The 11,034-nt window shown below is 36.4% G+C and overlaps 1 long non-coding RNA gene across 1 annotated transcript; it reads left to right on the top strand.

Moving 5' to 3' along the window:
- The first annotated feature begins 2,354 nt into the window (after positions 1-2,354).
- LOC149415652 (uncharacterized) lies at positions 2,355-10,594 on the top strand. Its single transcript, XR_016303768.1, has 4 exons — positions 2,355-2,678; positions 3,218-3,836; positions 8,575-8,725; positions 9,227-10,594. It is a non-coding gene; the product is annotated as an uncharacterized LOC149415652 (long non-coding RNA).
- Positions 10,595-11,034: the final 440 nt, after the last annotated feature.

Below are 11,034 nucleotides of genomic sequence, written 5' to 3'. Positions count from 1 at the left end.
ATGTGTCTTTGAACAACACGCGGAGCGGAACAAAGATTGCCTATTTGTGGAAGATTTTACATATTAACTTCTGCCAAAATTATGTTTGATAATTCATAAGTACTATACCTTAAATTATTATCGTATTATTTGTTTTAAAAAATCTGCAGTTACTGCAAACACGTATTGTTTGAGCATGTTTGCAAACATTAATAATTCACCAAACATAAACATGCATTGTCTAATTTAGACGTTAAAATCATTTTATATTTATTTTTTATAAAGATTTCACAATCCGTGTTAATAAGTTGATATTATATTTAAATAATGTCATTGCAAAAGATTTAAATTAATTTACCAATGTGCAATAATACGTACACATACCTAAATTAATTATTTCTTCAGTCATACTTGCTAGTATGCGTGGTTTAAATTAATGGATTAACTAAAGTTGAAACACGAATGGGCAAAATTCCGACAAGTTTTCGTAGATTAAAATAAACTTAGATTTTTTACAGTATTTTATAGATCATGCGATTAAAAAACCAATAATAACCTATTTGTATTTCAAACTTATTTAGAAGAGAAAAAAAACATGTTCGATGTGTAATGTAACGAAAACATAAAATATGAAATTATGCATAAGGAAATGTTCTATGAAAAATAAATGTGCAAAAAACACTCAATTTTTTTGTATTATTTACTTATATTTGTAAAAATTTATTTTCTTCCTGAAATATTGTTGTCCTACCCTCAAACCAGTGCATTCCCAATTTCCATTCAGTAAAATGTCGAAATTCTCATCACTCAATTATTTTTTTCTCTTATTTACATGACTTGAATCTCTTAGGTTATTTTTTTAGTCATTGACTTGAATGACAATTGTGCCTGCAAAACTTAATGCAGATAATTTTAAGTATGCACTAGAAACGAAAACATGGTCAGCTTCATTACTTACTGAATGGCTAGATGGAAGAACAACATATGTTTTAAAAGAGCAGTGACGGCTCTCCACAAGGAGACGATGGGGGCAGACCCCTCAAGATATTCCCGAAACCTGCTAAAAGAAAAAAACATTCGATGCCTTACCTACACCAAAATGAATGAATTCTCTAAACATAAAAGCAATTAACATTAAATAATATAAAAATTTGTTCCGTAGCATTTTTAAGCGACAGGCGTCCACTCCGCTCCACGCATAAATAAACCACTCACGCTCCACGTCTTGAAGCATAAATAAACCAATCCCTTGAAGCTTACTAATTTAGCGACTAGTCGCGAATCGAGTCTTTGATGAATTCAGTGCGCAGAGCGTTGCGCGCAGATAGGGGACAAACCGAGATGTCCCTTCAGGCATTTGGGTACATTCTTTGGTTTCTTTCTCGATCGTAAAGCAAGCCTCGAATCTGCGCATGCTTAGTTGTATGTGAATTTCAAATACCGTGGGGACCGTTGATGAAATCCCCACGTGCCAAATAACACTGAACTGTTGGTTTATTTCAATAAAGTTACGTAGTTTCAAATTCAAAAATAATGCAAGATATTGCATTATTTTTACTATACTTGTTATGAATTGGTACATAGTACTTGTCCATGAACGTTTTTGTTTGAAAAATTTTATATTATGATCTCCGGGTAGTAAGATTTCCGTACACTGCAAATGTAAAAAAAATGACGGTCCCCACCATCGAAGGGGTGCTCGAGCCGCCACTGCAAAATAGTCTATAATGTCAAAAAGCAATCAATAAACGAGTATTAGGATTTTTCGAAGAAACTTCAGTAACAGGGACGGCGCCGTTGGTAAAAACATATAGTAATGGTGGAAGATAATCGACAAACATGTTATTATTATTATTATAGGCTTCGATTTATAATAAGCCAGATAAGCCTGCATGACGATGGAGTATTGGGAGACCTAAGCATAAGTGACTGGATGATGTGGAGGCAGGGACGGCGGACGGATCTAATACGTTTCAGCAAATTATGACTTGAAAACGCCAGTCCGCAGTACTTGTTTGTACTCGATTTGGCGTTTTCAGCTACTCCAAAATCGCTGTGTTTAATAGCAGTGTGTGCGGGCGGTTAGCGCTGATGATGTAAGTTATTTTATCCAGCATTTAAGTTTTGAGACACCACATCTACCATAAGGAAAAGAGTTTATGTGAAAGTACGTAAAAAAATAGTGACACAACATAATAATACATATGTAAATTCCCAATAAAAGGATTTTGTTACCTACCTATTTGAAACGATTTTTTGCCACAGCTCGATGAATATTATGAGCTTTTTTCTGAAACGGCAATTTTGAAATATATCGTAACATTGGCAACACCTTGCTTTTGTTATGACGTTAGCCTGACATATGAGTGGTTTATTTATGTGCTCGACATATTTGCCAAAACTAGAAGCCAGTATTTCGTCAATTTGAATTTGGCAAAGATAAGACACAATTTGTAGACGTTAAGTCGTAAATCTTTATTTATTGATTGATTTTGTCCAACAAAAATATGGTAGACCTTTTAAATGTGGACAATTCACTAGACGACGATGTTTTTGCTAAAAAGATATGCAGAACATGCATTTCAGAACTCGGCAACGACTATCATCACATAAATACTAAATATGTGTTCTCTTTGGAACCAACAGAAGGCGTGGAATATGATATCAAAACAATGCTGATGTGCTTGACCCCTCTGGAGGTAGGAAACTGTTTTTAAATCGAAACTTTGGTTTGTCAAATTCCTCTAAAAGCAAAGGCTCAAAAAACAACACTTAATTTCAACTTAAATATCTAATTGAGACAACTATTTTAAGTCGGGGGTTTAAGTAAACATGCACAAAATAGGTTTTTAGGGTGTTAGTTTGGGTTATTTTAATAATTTATGCGTATTTCCTAACCTTCAAACATAACTTTGATGGAGAAAAATGTAACTTTACCATCTCCCACAACATAAATAGTTATTTCTTGTAGTAATTAAGTTGAAACCAAGCGTTATTTTGTTTTTTTGCATACTAAGCGTGCGGTGGAATTCGACAAGTTTATCGAAACTTTTTATATAAAATTCAATAGAATACCTTTTCAGAATTATGAAAAAAAAAATGTCTTGTCGTCCCATGCACATTTGATCAATTCGTGTTGCACGTTGTGAGTTTCATTGAAAAATTTTAATCTCAAAACAATGTTAATGGAGCTATTGTAAACTAGGCAAATAAAATAATTGATTTCTTTCCTTTTCAGTTTGTAGACAAGGATCTTCCCAATGAAATTTGTAATAATTGTTTGGGAAGACTCACAGAAAGTTTTTCATTTCGAATAATGTGTATAAAATCTGATTCAGAAATACGAAAAATTCTGACTAAAAACCCAATCCTTTCGCCGAGTTTTAACCCAGTCGAATTATTGGATATCTCTAATGATTCAATAGTCAACGAATTTCTGAATTTGAAACACAAACTGAGCAAAAATGATGATGAAGAATTATATTACAGTTTATTTAATGACAGTAACTTAATCGGTTCAAAAGAAGATTATGTACCAGCTGTGGAGGTTAACTCAAACGAAAAAACAATTTCTGATGAACTTGAATTTAATAATAAAATCCCTTCAAAAGATGAAATAAAACCAAATTCCATAAGTGACATAGAACCAACTGCCTGCCATTCAAATAACAGCAATGTTAAATTATTGAACAGTGAAAATTCAGAGAATAAAAAGACAAAGGATCTCAAATATGTTTGTGATTATTGTGGAAAACAATTCCAAAGGCATAAAGGACTATTCAAAAATCACATTGCCAGACATGCCGACACAAAACCCCACAAATGTAGCCATTGTCAAAAAGTATTTCACATAAGAGGTGAGTCTTTTTTTTAATTCTTTTATTTTCTGGATAATGAAGCCTTTTTTTAATATTCAAAATCCTTTGTCATTTTATGTTTGGCTTTTTCCGTGTATGTTTTTTACAAAATAATAACAATAAGCATTAAAATAAATAAAGATAAAATTTCTGCTTACTTTTTAATATGTATAAATTATTTAAATAACATTTCATTTCAACTTAATTACTACAAGAAACAACTCCGTCAGGCGAGATGATCGATCGTGAAAGATGAATTAAGGTACCTTCTCTATTGCCATGTTTGATCTTATTAGTAAGATGTGACGATTACCGAAAAGTTCCACTTCACCGACGACCGTTCAGTGGTGGGATTGGCATTGGGTGAGTCCTCCATCACGACACAAGCAACATTTTTCACTTACCGTGGTGGCAGTAGGAGATTTACAAATATTGTCAGGTTATTCATAAACCCGGTCATATTTTGTCTTTTTTTTTTTAAATATCTTAGTACTCCCTAATTATTTAACTCTTTGCACGCGGCCGTATCAACTGTTGTTACGGCAAAAAGTCTATACTCACACGCGGCTGTATCAACAGTTGATACGGCAACTTTGACGGCCGATATTCCCGCTCTCTTTCGTCATAAATGTATTTCTTGCTCACTTAGACATTTGTAGAACTATCACGATGCTGACATCTACAAGAATTTCTCAAAAATAAAATTGTATTTCATAAAAAAAGATCGATAATCAAGTGCGCCTCTTCGCGCCTTTTAGTCCTTTAGTTTACATTTTTGTCAACGGATGGCGTTAGTACTAGTTTGTCATTCACAACTTTTCATAACTAAGAATGATAAGTGATCATGGTGTCCCACTTGTGTCTATAAACACAGTGGCCTAAGTACACACACACCGATAGTGGTTTATTTATGACGCCGAGTGAATGGCGGGACCACATTCAAAAGATACGGTAGGTACGTCTTTGTATGAAATTTTATGTTTTTGTTTTTATAAACATCTAAGAGTGTTGAAACACGAGGATTTGTTTTCATATTGTGGAGAATAATCTGTTCTGTCTATATAGTCCAATAAATCATGCCAGAATGCTATAATTTGACATTTAATTGCATGCATAGGTATTTGAAAATATGTACCGCGTACGGGTATAGATAAAACGGAGCAAATTAACGCGTTCAAAAGGTTAAATAACTAAGACCCTATAACCTATTTTTTTCTATTTCCCCCGATGTAAACCGTTGTTTCTTGTACTAATTAAGTGAAAACTAATTTAATTGTCTTTTTTTTTTTTTGTTATTTGTTTTTGGGGTATTATGCCGTGTTGCGCTAACTCCTTCTTTAGCCAACGTTTCGGACAGCATTGCAGTGTCCATCATCAGGGCAGATGTCTTATTTGAGGTTGTGTTAAAATGTGAGCTTAAGTATGAGGTTGTGATACCGTGTTGCCAGCTCCAACCCTCTGAGCTAACATTAACGTATCATTTTTTTATTTAAAGTGGTTTTCTTCGTTTAGCTCTGGTGTATCCGTCAATTACCGGATACCAAGAACTATTAAGCTTAGCTCCATCGTCTCTATTGATGTTTACGGGATTTTTATGAATTTCAATGGCCTCCGTAATCAGCCGTGCTCTATAAGTTTTTGGTCTCCCCAGGATTTCAGGAACAAATCCAAAGTAATGCCCGGTGTCAATCAAATGCTCGGCAATTGCCGATTTGTCAGGGTGGCCGAGTTTACAAGCTCTGAAGTGTTCCGAAATTCTTTTGGAGATAGTCCGCTCTGTCTGGCCTACATAGACCTTGTCACATCCGGAACAGCTGAGTTTATACACTCCATCTGTTTCCAGAGGAAACTTAGTCTTTGCAGACCTCAGTAAGTCCTGTATCTTTGTTGTTGTTCCGAAGACAGTCTTGATATTTTCCTTTCTCAAAAGCTTGGCAATTTTGTCTGTCACATTGTGCACATAAGGCAGGAAGGCACAGCCTTTCGACTCTTGTTCAACTCTGTCTTCGTTTGGTGCAGATTTGGCTCTTATGATTTGCCTTGTCTGACTTGCTGGGTAGCCGTTACGCTCCAGTGCATCGGTCAGCTTCGTAAGTTCCGCTCCGATTTTATGTTCTTCGCATATTCTGGTCGCTCGGGTCACCAATGTATGGATAAGTCCTCTCTTCTGCGCTGGGTGGTGGTGCGAATCAGCGTGTAAGTACCGATTCGTATGGGTTGGTTTCCTATATACAGTATGCCCTAGGCTACCATCGTGTTTCCGCATCACCTCCACATCTAGAAAGGGCAGGATTTTATCTTCGTTTTCCAGTTCCATTGTGAATTTAATTTTGCTGTGGAGAGAATTAAGATGGTCCAGGAATTCGTTTAGTTTCTCCGTTCCATGAGGCCAAATGGCGAAGACATCGTCGACGTAGCGCCACCATACTTTAGGGACAGCCGAAGCTGTGTCGAGTGCCACTTCTTCAAACTTCTCCATAAAAAAGTTGGCTAGTACTGGCGATAACGGACTGCCCATCGCAACTCCCTCCAATTGCTCAAATAGTTCACCCTGAAATGCAAAGTATCCCGTTTTGAGGCAGTGTTCAAAAAGTTTGCATTGCAGTGTCCATCATCAGGGCAGATGTCTTATTTGAGGTTGTGTTAAAATGTGAGCTTAAGTATGAGGTTGTGATACCGTGTTGCCAGCTCCAACCCTCTGAGCTAACATTAACGTATCATTTTTTTATTTAAAGTGGTTTTCTTCGTTTAGCTCTGGTGTATCCGTCAATTACCGGATACCAAGAACTATTAAGCTTAGCTCCATCATCTCAGCTTCTAGCATCAGGAAAGAGGATTGGTCTAAGCTTTTTGTAAAAGCCTCTAGAACTCCTGCCCTGTATGGTCTCCCAAAAATACATAAAAAGGAAATCCCAATGAGACCGATTGTCAGCGCTATTGGCGCTCCTACATACAAACTTTCCCAATACCTCTCAAGATTACTGCAGATGCAAACTGGTAAAACTGAATCGTGGATTAAGGATTCAACAGATCTGATAAGTAAGCTCAAGAAAGTTAAGACTGAGGAAGGAGATATTCTGGTCAGCTTTGACGTCGTGTCACTTTTCACAAATGTGCCTCTAGAAGACTCCATGACAATGCTCAGGGAGATATATGAGGAAGACATTTGCAAACTTTTTGAACACTGCCTCAAAACGGGATACTTTGCATTTCAGGGTGAACTATTTGAGCAATTGGAGGGAGTTGCGATGGGCAGTCCGTTATCGCCAGTACTAGCCAACTTTTTTATGGAGAAGTTTGAAGAAGTGGCACTCGACACAGCTTCGGCTGTCCCTAAAGTATGGTGGCGCTACGTCGACGATGTCTTCGCCATTTGGCCTCATGGAACGGAGAAACTAAACGAATTCCTGGACCATCTTAATTCTCTCCACAGCAAAATTAAATTCACAATGGAACTGGAAAACGAAGATAAAATCCTGCCCTTTCTAGATGTGGAGGTGATGCGGAAACACGATGGTAGCCTAGGGCATACTGTATATAGGAAACCAACCCATACGAATCGGTACTTACACGCTGATTCGCACCACCACCCAGCGCAGAAGAGAGGACTTATCCATACATTGGTGACCCGAGCGACCAGAATATGCGAAGAACATAAAATCGGAGCGGAACTTACGAAGCTGACCGATGCACTGGAGCGTAACGGCTACCCAGCAAGTCAGACAAGGCAAATCATAAGAGCCAAATCTGCACCAAACGAAGACAGAGTTGAACAAGAGTCGAAAGGCTGTGCCTTCCTGCCTTATGTGCACAATGTGACAGACAAAATTGCCAAGCTTTTGAGAAAGGAAAATATCAAGACTGTCTTCGGAACAACAACAAAGATACAGGACTTACTGAGGTCTGCAAAGACTAAGTTTCCTCTGGAAACAGATGGAGTGTATAAACTCAGCTGTTCCGGATGTGACAAGGTCTATGTAGGCCAGACAGAGCGGACTATCTCCAAAAGAATTTCGGAACACTTCAGAGCTTGTAAACTCGGCCACCCTGACAAATCGGCAATTGCCGAGCATTTGATTGACACCGGGCATTACTTTGGATTTGTTCCTGAAATCCTGGGGAGACCGAAAACTTATAGAGCACGGCTGATTACGGAGGCCATTGAAATTCATAAAAATCCCGTAAACATCAATAGAGACGATGGAGCTAAGCTTAATAGTTCTTGGTATCCGGTAATTGACGGATACACCAGAGCTAAACGAAGAAAACCACTTTAAATAAAAAAATGATACGTTAATGTTAGCTCAGAGGGTTGGAGCTGGCAACACGGTATCACAACCTCATACTTAAGCTCACATTTTAACACAACCTCAAATAAGACATCTGCCCTGATGATGGACACTGCAATGCTGTCCGAAACGTTGGCTAAAGAAGGAGTTAGCGCAACACGGCATAATACCCCAAAAACAAATAACAAAAATACTTTTGGCCGTGAAAATCTTAAATCATTTTTAATTTAATTGTCGTTTCAATAATTTAAGCGTATTTCGAAGTTTTACTAAAATAAATTAGATATCCAACACAAATTTCTGAATTGAAACCCCAAGTCGTTTTTTGTTCGGAGCAAATATTTTTATTACAAAAGGCATTTCAATTCTATGATGGTGTTGTCAGAAAATTAAATTAATTATGAAATTATTTCAAGTAAACTCAATCAATAAATAATTTATTATTACAGACGACTTAATGAAGCACCTTCTCTGCCATACGAGCAATAACTACATTTGCCACTCATGTGGAGCATCATTTTCCAGAAAGGATTCACTAAAAACTCACTCAAAAATACATCTTGGAATCAAACCCAACGGTTGCCCTCACTGTCCTAAAAGGTATTAAAAGTTATTAATTCATTTTAAAAAAACATTGCATTAATATTACAGTTGAACCTCGGATTGTGAGTAACTTTATGAGACAAAAGTGATGGAGCCTACTTATTAACCTAAAATATTTTTAAAATAAAATGTCAAAATATTACCTCACGACAGGAAAATTAAAAACTCAGTTCCATGTTAAGCACTTTTATTTCAGCAAGACAATAAATTATAGATACATGTTAAATCATTCATGAATAAGGTAGAACAATGGAATTCTACCGCGCATGATATAATCACGATCCATTACTGCCTCATAATACGCACATATAATTATGTGCGCAGGTGGATATAGTTAGGCAACAATATGATGTCACAATATTCACGGTTCACCCTTCCCGCAGGAAGTGTGTTAATAAACATTCAGTCACTTTTAGGTAATGTTGCTAAATCGTACCCTTGCTTCAAAGCTGTCAGAAGAAATGAACATTGATGAATATAATTTATTTTGTATTGCAGATTTCTTAATGCTTACAACTTGAAGAACCATGTAAGAATACATTTGAATGAATCGCCATACACATGCTCACTATGTAAAAAGGCTTTTAAACAAAGATCAGCTCTGATGCGCCACATAAAAACTCACAAAGTCAAAGAAACTACCTGATTCAATGTAAAATGTTATAATTTAGTCCTCCATACTAAAACACTAAGCCGAATTTACATTACGAAACTAGTTGGGAAATTGCACAAAATGTCATGAAATCTTCAGTATCACAGCAACCATGGCAGCACCACCAGCATTAAAGCTCTTTTTTGCAATGCATAATAAAATGCGTCAGTTCAGCACAAGGATTTTGGCGACACTGGTTTCATCATATTTTACACAGTGAAATTAGTTGCATGGCACTAGTGTTTGGTCTTGAAATGAGGATAAGCTTGGTTCCTACCGGAACGTCATTAATCCGGTTCCTACCTCTCTGTAACCATCACCTTACTAGAAAACTATTTGAATTATGGAACATGACAATTGAAAATAAATAGTGCAATTTCGAGTATGATTGTTTTTGAAAACAGAAGAGGGAATTGGACTAACTTGGAAGTGGGTTGTTAGTGTTTTTTCAGGTACATAATCTCGTTCAAAAGTGGAAAGAAGGAAGTTGACTATCTTGGAAGTGCATAACATCAGTTTAAGTACTCATTCGTTTTGTTGTGGCGATAATTTCCTCGAGGTAAAGCGGTGGAACTCACTATATTGTGATGCTGTTTTGTGCTACTTTGCAGATATACAATGGTAGATAATTAGTCATCCTGGTTTCCTTCCTTCCATACCTTGTTCATTCCTACACATACTATCACCCAATTCCAATAAACGCCAATTAATTTATTTTCGTTTAAATTATTTACAGTCCATTTCTAAGTGCATCTGAAGCTGTAATTCGTAAGCAGTTTCGAATGCAACAACTAGTGTTGCCAAAAAATCGCATGGGGTACAAATAAAACTAATGCATACAAAATGAAACTACAATTTTACATAATATCACGAAAAAAAAATTGCGCAACCAGTTTCACAATGTTAATTCGACTTAATATAACTATGTATTTGTAAATAATAAAACACAGGCAGTCTGGATTTGAGGCGGCTCGTAATTGCCAGCAGTGCATTTCACTTTTAAAATGTACTTTGTATGTAACATAGGTGTAGTATGCAATTCAATGATTCCTCTAAGCTACATTTGTAATGATTGAATAAATCAATACAACTACTCTGTCAGCGCTCAATTCATGTGAAAATCTCACAAAACCATTTAAAATCACCGTGCACAAGTGCCAACGTGTGAATGTTCTAGCGCTAACATTGTAAAATAGTATTCCTAAACGAATTCATTCCAGATTATAGTTTATAGACATAGACATATGAATATTAGTAGACCTGCCCTAAGTGATTAAAAGCGTATTATCCCCACTCCCCATACCGGTTCCATTGGAGCCGGCTGTGCTCGCGTATGGCCTCAAGTGAAATTTGAAAACGTGACGTCATCATTCTTGTGCGAACTATGGTCGAGGCATCATCGGTTCATTTTACGAAATAACACGGCAAAATGTTGACTTGTACTATGAAAACTTGTAAAAATAGATTTGAAAAAGAGAATAAACCCAATTGTCGTATTACATTCCATATATAAGCATTATTTTACTTTATTTTAAGCATATTCACATTGTATAATATAGATCAGTTTTAGAAACATATACTATCACATCGAGAAACGTCTGGACGCGAAACACAAAGCTGGTTGGTTGCTGGGAAGTAAATTATGAACATTTAT

The sequence above is a fragment of the Hesperophylax consimilis genome, chromosome 18 (genome assembly GCF_061612785.1).
Source record: "Hesperophylax consimilis isolate HC1 chromosome 18, BYU_Hcon_1.0, whole genome shotgun sequence".
NCBI classification, from domain to species: domain Eukaryota; kingdom Metazoa; phylum Arthropoda; class Insecta; order Trichoptera; family Limnephilidae; genus Hesperophylax; species Hesperophylax consimilis.
This window is presented reverse-complemented; position numbering and strand designations above follow the sequence as displayed.